This window comes from Triticum dicoccoides, chromosome 3B (genome assembly GCF_002162155.2).
Source record: "Triticum dicoccoides isolate Atlit2015 ecotype Zavitan chromosome 3B, WEW_v2.0, whole genome shotgun sequence".
Taxonomy (NCBI): Eukaryota; Viridiplantae; Streptophyta; class Magnoliopsida; order Poales; family Poaceae; genus Triticum; species Triticum dicoccoides.
In genome coordinates, this window is record NC_041385.1 from 124356210 (window position 1) to 124368849 (window position 12640).

General features: G+C 47.2%; 5 non-coding genes and 3 pseudogenes across 5 annotated transcripts; all 8 read left to right on the forward strand.

The window, feature by feature from the left end:
- The first annotated feature begins 7311 nt into the window (after positions 1-7311).
- Positions 7312-7410, forward strand: LOC119283012. The gene has a single exon (XR_005138975.1). It is a non-coding gene; the product is annotated as a small nucleolar RNA R11/Z151 (small nucleolar RNA).
- A 55-nt stretch (positions 7411-7465) lies between these two features.
- Positions 7466-7559, forward strand: LOC119283014. The gene has a single exon (XR_005138977.1). It is a non-coding gene; the product is annotated as a small nucleolar RNA Z152/R70/R12 (small nucleolar RNA).
- Positions 7560-7602: 43 nt separating this feature from the next.
- On the forward strand, positions 7603-7782 carry LOC119283008. The gene has a single exon (XR_005138971.1). It is a non-coding gene; the product is annotated as a small nucleolar RNA Z112 (small nucleolar RNA).
- A 50-nt stretch (positions 7783-7832) lies between these two features.
- Positions 7833-7969, forward strand: LOC119283054 (annotated as a pseudogene).
- A 45-nt stretch (positions 7970-8014) lies between these two features.
- On the forward strand, positions 8015-8134 carry LOC119282872. The gene has a single exon (XR_005138908.1). It is a non-coding gene; the product is annotated as a small nucleolar RNA SNORD14 (small nucleolar RNA).
- A 1082-nt stretch (positions 8135-9216) lies between these two features.
- On the forward strand, positions 9217-9308 carry LOC119282889. The gene has a single exon (XR_005138920.1). It is a non-coding gene; the product is annotated as a small nucleolar RNA SNORD25 (small nucleolar RNA).
- A 1191-nt stretch (positions 9309-10499) lies between these two features.
- On the forward strand, positions 10500-10559 carry LOC119282915 (annotated as a pseudogene).
- A 140-nt stretch (positions 10560-10699) lies between these two features.
- On the forward strand, positions 10700-10807 carry LOC119282930 (annotated as a pseudogene).
- The last annotated feature ends 1833 nt before the right edge of the window (positions 10808-12640 follow it).

A 12640-nucleotide genomic window follows, 5' to 3' on the forward strand; every position in this document is an offset into this window, starting at 1 on the left:
AGGGGCGCGTCGCCGCCCGACCACCTCGCCGGCAACGTCGCGGGTGGATAAGGGCCCCTCCCCTCGATGCCTCGACCTCCTCCCCACCTACCTCCACCCACTCCCCTGCTCGCCCTCTCCGCCTCTCCCTCTCCCACTCCTTCGTTCTGGAGAGGAGTCCGACGCGGTCGCCGCCGTACCTCGCCCGTCCTCGCGGCCATCGAGCGCCGTTCGCCTCGCCATCATGCCCATCGTCTCTGCCGTCGTCGTCTACCCCGTCCCCGTCCGTGAGCGCGAGCCGGAAGCCACTGCGGGGTGCGGATCGAGCCGCCCCCTTTCGCCTCTGTCGCCGGCGAACTCCGTCGTCTCCGGCAACTGCTGCTGCTACTAATCTTACACCGGGCCACCTTGTGCCTCCCCGGTGAGCTCTCCTACCTTCTCCCTCTCCTTGCCTACTTGGCGCGCCCCCTAGCTGCTTCCCCACGTGCGCCCGAACGCAGCGTCGCGGAGCTCGTCGCCGGCGAGACTCCGGTGACCTTTTGGTCACGGGCTCAAGCCCGTTGGACTCGCCGCACCACGGGGATCCTCCCCAGCCCTTCCTTTCGTTCCGTAGCACGCTGCTTCGCCTTCGCCATCACACGCCCGAAGGTCGTCGCCGCCTTTTCCGTCGCCGGCGATGCTCCGGTCGTCCCCGACGCCAGTCATCGTCACCATCGTATGCGCGGTGCCGGGCCGCGCCCTTAGGTCCAAGCCGTAGGTCCGGAGGCCCCCTGTAGCGCGGCTCCGGCCAACTCCGGCGAGGCGCCGCCGTCGCCTTGGTCGCTGGAGCCCTCCCCGGCGCAGCCACCAACATGGATGCGTGGGCCCCATCACCTGAGTCACTGACGCTGGGCCCCACGGGACCCTGTTGACTGGTTTGACCAGTCAACATGCTGACTGGGCTTCTCTGTGACACTGACGTGCGGGCCCCACCACGTAATTAGATTAACTAAACCGGTTTTATAAATAAAACTAATTAGTTAACCTAACCAGTCACTGACTGCTGGGGCCCATGCCCCCTAACTAACCCTGTTAGCTTAGTTAAGCCTCTGTTAGACAAAGAGGCTGACAGGTGGGTCCCACCTGTCAGTTTGACTGGTCAGCAGAGCTGACGCAATGCTGACGTCACTACTGGCGCAATAAACCTTTTCTGCTTTTAAAATAATTCAAAAATTGGTTTAAACTTTGAAAATCCGTAACTTTTAACCCGTAACTCGGATGAAAATGTTTTCTATATGAAAGTTGCTCAGAAAAATCCAACGAATCCGAATACGCGGTCCGTTCATCTGTCACATGCCCCTAGCATGCTGAACATGGAACTTTCCCCCTCCGGTCATCTGTCTGACACAGGTCCGGAACCGGGAACACCTTCCCGGTTGTTTTCCCCCTTCACCTATAACGTCTAGGACCGCGTTAGAGCACGCTTAGCGCTACGTATCGTCATGTCATGCTTAGTGTTACCTCTGTTTGCTATGTATTTACTGTTTCTTCCCCCTCTTCTCTCCGGTAGACCCCGAGGCCGCTGATGCCCCGGTGATCGACTACGTCGTCGACAACGACCCCTTCTTGCCAGATCAACCAGGCAAGCCCCCCCTTTGATCATCCCGATATCGCCCATTCCATTCTCTCATGCTTGCATTAGATTTTGCTATTGTTATTGTTTGCTCCTATTCTGATGCATAGCCTTCTTTTGTAACCTGCTTATTGTTACCTTACCTGCTTATCCTAAACTGCTTAGTATAGGTTGGTTAGTGATCCATCAGTGACCCCCGCCTTGTCCCGACTGCCCCGCTGGATAATCAGAAGACCCGATCAACGGGATCGAAGACCAGGCCCCGACACCGCACATCACTTTCCCCTTAGTTGCTCGACACTACTGGGTTACTATCGAGTGCCGAGGGTGAGACCTCTACAACACTTCTGATGTTAACCCTGTAGTGTAGCTATTCGGTCGTGGTCATCGAGGGTGATTTCCTCTTTAACCACTTCCAATACGACTCTGTCGTGCAACCCCTCAAGTGTGAACCTCGAGGGTGATTCCTCTACGTTCACCTTGATGATTACATTGAGTGGAACCCACCGAGGGTGATTCCTTGGGTTTTCCTCTTGATGTTTGGACACACGGATACTTGGACTTTACAACTGTTACTTGGAAAGTGATGTGGAGACGGGTTGACCTGGAAGGTGCCCGTGAGATAATTACGAGGCGTGGCCGGGCATTCTTAGCCCTTGCCGCAAGTCCTCGAGACGGGGCAACGGGGTCACCTCTTTCGTGAGTCTCTGCTTGTTACCGCGCGTTCCTAATCCACTACGATTTGGATATTTGATCCGAGGGGCCTCTGGCCTGATAGCACTAACCATCACGTGGGCATAGTATGGGCGTTCTGCGTCGTGTACATCAGCCGAAGCTTAATAGACGTCAGCGACGGAGCGGCGCGCGCCGGGTTGGACTGGTAAGCTCCTGCCTTTTTAGGGAGGTAGCTAGGTCTGCTCACCGGCCGCCCACGCAACGTGCAGGAGTTTCTGGGGAGATGGCCCATGACCCCTGGGGGCATAGGTTTAGTCCGGCGTGCTGACCTCTCTGTTAAGTCTAGGTCGGGTTGCGGCGTATTGTTTGGCCGAGGCCGGGCATGACCCTGGAAAGTGTGTCCGGCCGGAGTTAAGCGAGCGTGGTGGGTAAGTTGGTGCACCCCTGCAGGGAAGAACTAATCTATGCATAGCCTGTCCTACGGTAACGGACACTTGGAGTTGTATCCCGATCGATACAACTAGAACTGGATACTTGTGATGAGAACTGGATGGTGATGAGGATTTGATTGTGATGATAACTGGATAGTATGGCTCTGGGATTGCTTTCTCGCAGGGAGTCGAGAAAGGATCTCTGGCCGAGGTTGATAACACTACTACCACTTTACTTTATGCTACTCTACTCCCTCCTGTTTGCTGCAAGATGGTGGTTTCCAGAAGATGCTAGTCTTCGATAGGACTAGACCTTCTCTCTATTCTGGCATTTCTGCAGCCCAGTCCACATATACAGCCTTCCTTTGATAATGTTGCATATGTAGTGTAGATCCTTGCTTGCGAGTACTTTGGATGAGTACTCACGGTTGCTTTGCTCCCCCTTTTCCCCTTTCTTTCTTCTTTCTGGTTGTTGCAACCAGATGGTGGAGTCCAGGAGCCAGATGCCACCTTTGACGACTGCTGCTACCCCGAGGGTGCCTACTACCACGTGACGGACGCCGACGACCAAGAGTAGTTAGGAGGCTCCCAGGCAGGAGGCCTTGCCTTTTCGATCGTAGATGCTTTTGTGCTAGCCTTCTTAAGGCAAACTTGTTTAACTTATGTCTGTTCTCAGATATTATTGCTTCCGCTGACTCGTTTGTATTCAAGCTGATGTATTCGAGCCCTCGAGGCCCCTGGCTTGTAATATAGAGCTTGTATTATTTTAAATTGTGTCTAGAGTTGTGTTGTGATATCTTCCCGTGAGTCCTTGATCTTGGTCGTACACATTTGCGTGTATGATTAGTGTACGATTGAATCAAGGGCGTCACAACCATAGTGGCCTGCATGTATCTCTTATAGAATTTCATGACCCTCCTCAGGAGAAACACAACATTGAAACACACCGGTCACACTGCATCTATGTAACTCACCATTGATAATAGTCATAGATTTAGAACACCTTGTGATCTGTCGAGCCAAATTTTCATCCTCGAGTAACTCGCCACGAGTCAGATAAGCTAGATAAGGCATTGTCCAGTCAGGAATAACACGAAGAGCCGCCACCAATTGCCCTTCCACGTTAGGTATAGCAAGATCTTCCTCAGATGGTAACTCAACCGAAGGATTATGTAAAATGTTAAGGAAAATATTGGGGGGCACCGGCTTACGTTGAGACACAAGTCGGGACAGTGCATCATCCGCCTCGTTTTTCGCCGATCAATGTGATTCACCTGATAACTCTTAAAGTGACCAGCAATATTGTCGACCGCCTAGCGATAAGCCGCCATGAGTGGGTCTTTAGAGTCCCACTTGCCCAAAAACTTGCTGTGCCACCAGGTCTGAGTCACCCAGACATCTGACCTGGCTCAAATTCATCTCCTTAGCCATACAAAGCCCATAGAGCAAAGCTTCATACTCAGCCGCATTGTTAGCACAAGGAAACATTAACCTTAAAAGATAACATAATTTATCACCTCGTGGGGAAAACAAAATAACTCCAGCCCCTGAGCCTTCCAACTGTCTGGACCCATCAAAGTGGATTGTCCAATATGTGTTGTCAGGTTTCTCCTCAGGTGTTTGTAACTCTTTCCAGTCATTGATAAAATCCACCAAGGCTTGAAACTTGATGGCTGTTTTAGGCACATATTTCAGATGATGTGGCCCAAGCTCAATTGCCCACTTAGCAACCCGACCAATGGCCTCTCTGTTTTGAATAATATGTCCTAAAGGAGCAGAGTTGACCACTGAAATGGGATGCCCAAAAAAATAATGTTTCAACTTGCGACTCGCCATGAACACCCCAAATACCAGCTTCTGCCAATGTGGGTATGTTTGCTTGGATTCAGTCAGAGCTTCACTGACATAATAAGTCGGCCGCTGGACTGGGTATTCTTTACCCGCCTCCTTGCGCTCCATGACAACTGCTACGCTAACTGCCTTATTATTAGCCGCCACGTACAGGAGCAAAGGCTCTTTGTCTATGGGAGCAGCCAAGATGGGCGGCTCAGGCAGCTGCTTTTTGAGCGCCTCAAACGCCCCACTAGCGGAGCAGCCAAGACTTTTCGAATTGAGTTTCTGAAGCACCCCCTAAGAGTTTCATGAAAAACATTTTATCATGTTCTCAAATGGGATAAATTCTATTTTTCTATGGAGCAGGACGACATGAAGCTACCCCATTTTGCTTGTGTTCTTTTTTTAGAACGAAGGCTCAAGAAGAGCCCGACTTTGAATTAACAAAGCCATCAACCGGCTAGGATTACATCTAACAGACAAAGGGAACAAAGAAACAAAATAGCAAGCCGATACATGGTGCTGTGTAAAAGCTATCTGGCTACTACAAACTACTAGCAAAGATATGGAAACTAAAGCATAAGTCCAGCTAGAAGTTGAAGGAGCCCTCCACAGCGAGCAGAACACCACGCAAGGCACCAGCAAAGCTTGGGGAAAACAAACAGTAGTTGGAGGAGCTCCATTGTTAGCTCCATGGGCTCTGGCCGTCGATGTCACCCTCCTCCACATCTGAAGGGGCTCCCTGCCCCCTCACCCTGTCCAGAAGGGCGCCGATCCGTCGAAAGGTGGAGACGCCCACCCGAGGGCTAAAGAGCGTCCGATGTTGTTGCCAACCGGAAGACCACACCAGGACACCACTGCCAAACTACTTGGAGCTCATCCAAGGAAAGCATCGGCAATACTAGTTATCTGCACACGAGGAGAAGCAAGCTACACGGCAAGGCTGCTAAAGACCGAGCAAACCCCAACCGGAACAAGCACACTTCCCCCAAAGCTCACCAAAGACGGTACCCCCTCGAGGGTGACGGCGCCCACGGCGTCGCTGCCGCCCAATCCCAAGGGATTTGGGTTTTCACCTGGTCCATGAACAACACGGGAGGAAGAGGAGGAGGAAAGGGGGCGTTTTTACCAGCGCCTACAGGTAGGGGACGATGCCCATGGGCGTCGTCGCCGGCAGGCCGGCATAGCCAGCCACAAATTTCTTCGGTCCCCTCTCCCACCCCCCACCTCGAGAGGAGAAACGGCTACGGTGCCCGGAGGCCGCTGGAGAACGGATCTGAGACGAGGGTGACAGGAGGTTGAAGAGGAAGAAGCCTTCAGATCTGATGCGGGTGCCCGAAGCCACCTCGCACCACAGCCGTCGCCCGCGGTCACCGCGTCGCCCGCACGACCGAGATGGACGGCCAGCACCCGCTGCGCCGTTTGAGGACGACGCAGCACCACCGCCCGAGGTTGCCACCTCAGCTCCGAGATCCTCCATAGGGGCGGAGCGACCAGATCCTCGCCGCCACCATCCCCGGCGGCCGCGTGACGCTCCGGCGACCCCCTCCGACAGCGACGAGGGAGAGGAGAAGGGGGAGGGAGCCCCGGCGGCGGGCTAGAGTTTGAGCCGCCCGGGTCACCCCCGCGGGAGCGACGCGGGGGCCTGGGAGGGGGGGGGTATCACACTACTCAATCTTTGCTTGTGTTCTTTTGTGAGCGGAACTGAATTGTAGGGAGCGGAGCAATCATAAAAAGGCTCCTACATTAGTTACTACTACCATTCAAAGTTGAGTTTGCTTATTCTCGTGTTCTGGATCTGTATAATAAAATTGATTCAAATAGTTTTACACTTAATTACAAATATCATCTATGTGTTGCATTATTTCCAGATCCCTTCAAAGCTGCTAAATGATTTTAAACAATCTTAAAAACTCACAATTTTTTGAGGGGTTCTTAAAAACTCACGTTTTTAGAAAAAAATGAGAATTACTTTTTTAGCACCATTTGAGAATTACCTTTTTTTAGCACCATTTGAGAATTACCTTTTTTTAGAATCATTTGAGAATTACTTAAAAACTCACATATTTCCCCGGTCGAAGCCCTCGCGATTCAGGCTTCACACCTGGGCCGACCTGGGTCCGGTCACGTTCGTTGCCCATCTTATTGGCCCAGGTCAGCCCGGCGAAAGCCGAAACCCTAACAAGGAACCCTGCGGGGGCGGTGGCTATATATAACCAGACCCTCGCACGATACAATTCCATCCTGCGCGCGCCGCCTCCTCACCACGGCCGCAGCTTCCTCAATCCTCTTTGGCGTTCGTCGATCTTTGTTCGATTTCTTTCTCGCTGCGTAGTTTTTCTCGATTTGATGTTTTTTCCGTTGTACGGTTGTGCAAGATCAGCTTCTTGTCTGGATCTCGTTACCCACGGTCCCAGCCAATCGGCAAATCGTGCTGCCATCTTGCTAGATCGAACACCAAGCCGGCTTTCAACTCACCTGGATCTGATTACTCGATGATTTTCCGGGCCCTTTCCGTCGGTACAGTGCGTAAATTTCCGCCATGTTTTCTCCTTTCTGGTGTGTGTGTGGAAGAAAAGCAAACTCACTCTGTCCCAAAGCTTTTCCGTGTTTTGAGGCAATTTCTTCGTCTGCGAGATGGATTTAACCCGAACATCTCGTCCGCGAGGGAGGTGCTCCTGTGATCTCGTGGAGTTGTTTTGGAGACATTCCATGCGCGAATCAGCAATTTTTCTCTAGTGTTCATTTCGTTCTTTCGTGTGAAGAGAATTTGGATTTGGTTGGCTGGTGATGATTCAGGTCCGAAAGGATCTTAGCGGATTTCGGTGAGGCGGATTCGTCCGCCGCTGATCGATGATGTTGTTACACACACTGAAGCCTCTACCTTTCCATCATCTTCTGTCGATTTTATTGCTGTTTCCTCTTGTGTTCTTGTGATGCGATGATGATTCATATAGGTTTTTGGCAGTGGTGGCATCTGTCACCGTGAGCCTCTAAACCAAAAACGACTTCTCTTTCCACTGAGCATTGCTTGAAAGGTGTGTCATTCTGTTCTTTTTGTAACATCGTCTTGTCCCTGTGAAGAGCACTAGACCAGGAAGTGCCGTATGACACTGTAAACAGCAGCCGCTTCTTTGCTGCTGCAAGTGTCCACCCCTGTTCATAACCTCTGTGGTTTGCTCTGGGATGGAATACCATTTGCACCGGCTTGATTCAGCTGTGCGCGTGATTTGAAACGGGTCTCTGAGGGACTTCCGCAGTGATGTTTGTTCTTCTGCAACCTTTTTTATCTTGTTTTCTTGGGCCCGATGCCACGTCTCAGGTAGCCACAAGCCTTGACCCGAGATGCTACATTGTGCCAACAAAGATTTTCACATTTGATAGGAACCTGTGGCTGTGATTCAGTCGGTACACAGAGCCGTTTTTTGTGATGACACTTCTTCTTTCACTGTAATATTTGTTATAGATTTTTTTGTGAAATCCATGGCAATGATGATATAACAAAGGCTTGTTTCTCAAAACATTCGCAGATGCCGCCTAAGAGCTTTCGCCCTGCCAGGCTTGAGAGCTAATGCTGCTAATCCTTCCTTGGATGTCTGAGCCATGCTTTTTTCCTTAGCTTTTATCTTGTTTTTAGTTGCCTCTGATTTTATTAACCTTGGACGTATTTCATTTTCTTAGGACGTAAGGCGCTTAAGCTGATTGAAACAAGGGTTCAAGATTTAATGGAGTTGTGGCCATCCATAGTAAAACAGTACTTCTCGAAACATTTCCGAGGGTATCCTGAGCAATTGCAAGAATGTGGTTCCTTGTTAACATTGTGTCATAATAATACCGATGCAATCAAGGTGCTGATACCTTTTTGTTCCATACTGACATTTCTTAAAATATGAGGTGCATTTTATAGAAAAAGTACATCAACCTCGCAATAATTTGCTGACAACTGATGTGAAATTTACCAACTTGCCAGTTCTGCTTCTCAGAATTAAGAACTGAAAATCCTCTTATTTTTGACATGAGCCGTTGCATTTTGTAAAGGACTCCTGCTATGCGCATGTCCCCGATTTTCAGACGATATAGCAGGTGGGCTGTTCAACTTTTGATGCAGACGGCTGCACACTGCTACAAACTGGTTTCGTCATTGATACGTGACTGCGACTGCTAAGAGCATCTCCAGCCGTTTTTCAAGAAAGAAAATCGGCTAAAATTCAGCTAAACACGACTTAAATTCGTTAAACTAGATAATTTCATAGATATTTGTATAAAAACTAGAACTTCAGATATTTTTAAACAAAGGGAGTAAAACCAAATCAGCCAGAAAAAATATAAGAAATCCTATCGAATCTAAGTGTAGAATTTATTAACATAGTAGAACAAATCAAAATTATAAGAAATCCTATTGAAGCTATAAGTGCAGAATTCGTACCCTTCCAATTTGGATTTGTTCTACTATCGTAAATAAATTGCGAATAAAGCCCACCATATTACCGAGCGTGGTTGCTTCCGATTTACATGGTGGCACAATTTCTTTTTTTTCTTGCAGAGGCATCATAGTAAAATTTCTCTTTGAAATTCTCTCTTGGTTTTTTTGTCTTACGTTGCATTTTTTCCTTACATGAATGACAGCTGATTTCAATTAATTTCTGCTATTCTTGATTTCAATTAATGACTTGGTAATTTGATTTTGACAGCTGTGATGAGCCCATTTTACAGTTACAGACCTGTACTCCCGTGGAAATGATCACATGGTCAAAGAACATCTAAGGGACTGAGGTGTGTGCTATCAGTAGTTTAGATATTTATGTGTTTGTTTTGATTTGCTTATCTTAACAGTATTCTAATCTATATGGTTCTTGGGCAATCAGAGAATGTAGTGTTCCTCTTGCTATCAAGAGTAATTTTCTTGTCTAAACGATGCTAACCCCAGGCTTGTCCGGCGGATCTCAGTCCTCTGTGATTAAGTAAAGCCCCAATGCTGTGCTAGATCCACACCGCCGTTCAGTGTTGCAGGCCGTGACACTACGCGTGAATCAGAGGATACATTCGCATCACATCTGTTTTCCATGTTTTTGTTTTGGATCGTGGATCGTTTGGTGGCAGCGATTACAATCTTACCCGCGCTTCTGATGTAACTCGTGGTAGCTAATGTAGGGACGGTACAGACATTGCACTTGTAAGTGAAAGATGATTGGAACATCATTAGTGCATGTTCTATACCTTATCAACTTAAAACCATTGAATGGTTACAGCAAGAGATTTCTCCTGGGTTATTGTATCACTTCTTAACCAAGAGATTTCTGCTGGGTTTTCATATCACTTGCACTTGTAAGTGAAAGATCCTTGGAACATCATTAGTAACTTAATCATTGAATGGTTACATCAAGAGATTTCTCCTGGGTTATCTTATCACTTCTTAACCTCTACTGGGTTATCTTATCTGCAACTCAGGTGTTTGACTTCTTTTCATGCTATGTTTGGAGTTTATGTAATTTTAGCTGGTTTTTATTCCCACAGCCTTGCATGATGAACTTAATATTTTAGCTATGGATTTATGTCCAGATGGAGCTATATAATTTTTGTCATAGTTACTCTGATAGGGCATTACTGATAAATCTATGGCTTGTTTCTCAAAACATTCGATAGTTGCCGCCTATGAGCTTTTGCCCTACCAGGCTAGCTATTCTACACTCAGACTTGGAAGTTGCATGATAATATCTAATCCGCTTATTGTCTCTTTCTTTTCCCCCTTGTGAATTCATTAATTTTCCTGTGCAAACCAAGGGTGGCGAATGATGTGAAATACTGAATCTTCAGTTTCAACTTTCAACTCATATTTTGAAGTGCTTAGTTGTGGTTGTCATTTGAGTGATGGCATTGATTTCATGAAGTACAAGGGAAAGTATGGTTGAATTTCTTAGTATGAGCCATATCAATATTAATAGAGATTTTTGTTTTCTGTTTTGATAACATTTCCATGACAGTTCTGCTTCTGAGAATTCATGACTGAAAAGCCTGATATATTGATTTGAGCCATTGCAGTTTATAGAAGCGGTGTTAGCCCAGTGGTGATACCTGGAAATTCATGATTAATTGCCTAGTGGTGATATCTTCCATGTGTAGTTAATCTGAATTAGGAGATTGTAATTTGTTCTGAAACGTCATTTGAAATTCCAATGATGATATGCCCAACATTTGGAGGTGCAGATGGCTCCAGTATCCTGTTTCTAGGATGAACCTACCTAGAGGTGCAGATGGGTAAGTCTGTGGTTCTTGAGGATTACATGGAATTTGCTGTTTTCAAGTTTTTGTTTTCAACTGATTAAACTAAGCATTTCCGTATCATAATTCTTGAGTTTATGTATCCTCTCACAAAGATCTCTGATTTCCGGAAAAGACATGCAATCTTATTTGCCTTAAACATAAAATGTAGATAAACGATGTGCAAGAAATTAAAAAATGTCTATTGCAAAATTCAGAAATGACAGAACAATGGAGAATAATTCTGTAATTTCAAGGATAAACCAGGAAATATGAAGCATGCCTAATTAGGAAAAAACACTTCAGTCCACATCACACATGCTAACTACAAATAACACAATATCAAGGATTAATTTTGGTGCGGTTATCATGGTTTAACATTTTTTTTAGAGAAAAGGCATAGCCTAAGATGGGGCTCGAGCCTAGCCTGACTTTGAATTAACAAAGCCATCAACTGGCGAGATTGCAAACAAATGCCCTCATGCAAAAGAAAGAACAACACCTAGCCTGACTTTGAATTAATAAAGCCATCAACTGGCGAGATTACAAACAAATGCCCCTCATGCAATAGAAAGAACAACACCCCGGTAAGATACATCAATGAAAGACAACACTAAACTACCCTCACACACTACGGAAACTGGAGATAATCAAAAGAGAACGAAGTCGAAGACAACGAGGACCTCCTCCAAGAATGCTGCAGTAGGAACAATATCACACTGGTTCAGAGGAGAGAGGGGGCGACACCAGTGGGGCATATGTTGTCGCCATGCACCTACGGGCCTTGGCACGACACTCCGGTACATTATCTTTGAAGAAGGCCACTGCCTCCTTGCCTGGATTGAAGGTGCCACACCGTCGCAAGACGAGATGGATGCCGCGGGAAGATGGCCACATAGAGAGGGTCAGCGCATCCCCAACGAGACGCAGGAGTCTCTCCTTGAGTAGAACATCGCCGCTGCACACATCCAACATCGGAGGGGTAAGTTTCATGTTAGGACAAAAGGGCCGCACTGTCATTGCCACCCATGACCCACAAGCGCCACTCGACCACAAGGCTCACAAAGCGGCGCCTTCAAGAAGGGAACGACGCTAAGAGCACCGCCGCCGCCCAATAAAGCTAGGGCTTTCGCCGGGGAGACCTAGGGGCAGGGGAAGGGAGGGGATCAGTCCATACCGACGCCTCCAAAGAGGGGAACAACACATAGTTCCATTAAAAAGATGTGCATATGTGACTGATCCATGGGGAAATGTGTTGCCATTGGAATAATCACTCTACTGAAACTTCCACCATCAACTTCTTTGGACATTTTCATTGGTTAGCTTTAGAAAACCTGCAAAAAGAAAAAGAACAATATAGTTACTATAAAATATCACATTTTAAACTATATATAAGCACATTCGCATGGTTCTCAATGAAATAGATGCAAACATAATAAGCCAGACTGATTTATGTTCTACGGAGTAATAAATAAAATATTGTTCCCTTTGATTCCTAGACGAGTGCGGCATGAAAGCCATCATTTGGCAAGAAAAGAATGTTACACTGAAACCGGCTTGAAAATAGTCCTCGAAGCTTTTCAATTGTATAAGCACTATTCTAATTGTGTAATATTCAGAATAATATACATCGTGTCGTGTTAGTTTCCTAGGAGTGGCAACATTAAGATCAACACCAGATGCATATATCTAATCAGCACAAGATCCATATATATCTCATTAGCCCACATGTGCATAGATGACTATCTAATCAGCACACAACCGGATGCATATTTCCAAGAAAACTTACACTATGGGAGAATTGAATTTAACCCCCCCAGCTCGCGGGCCTTTGATCTTAAGCCCTTTGTTC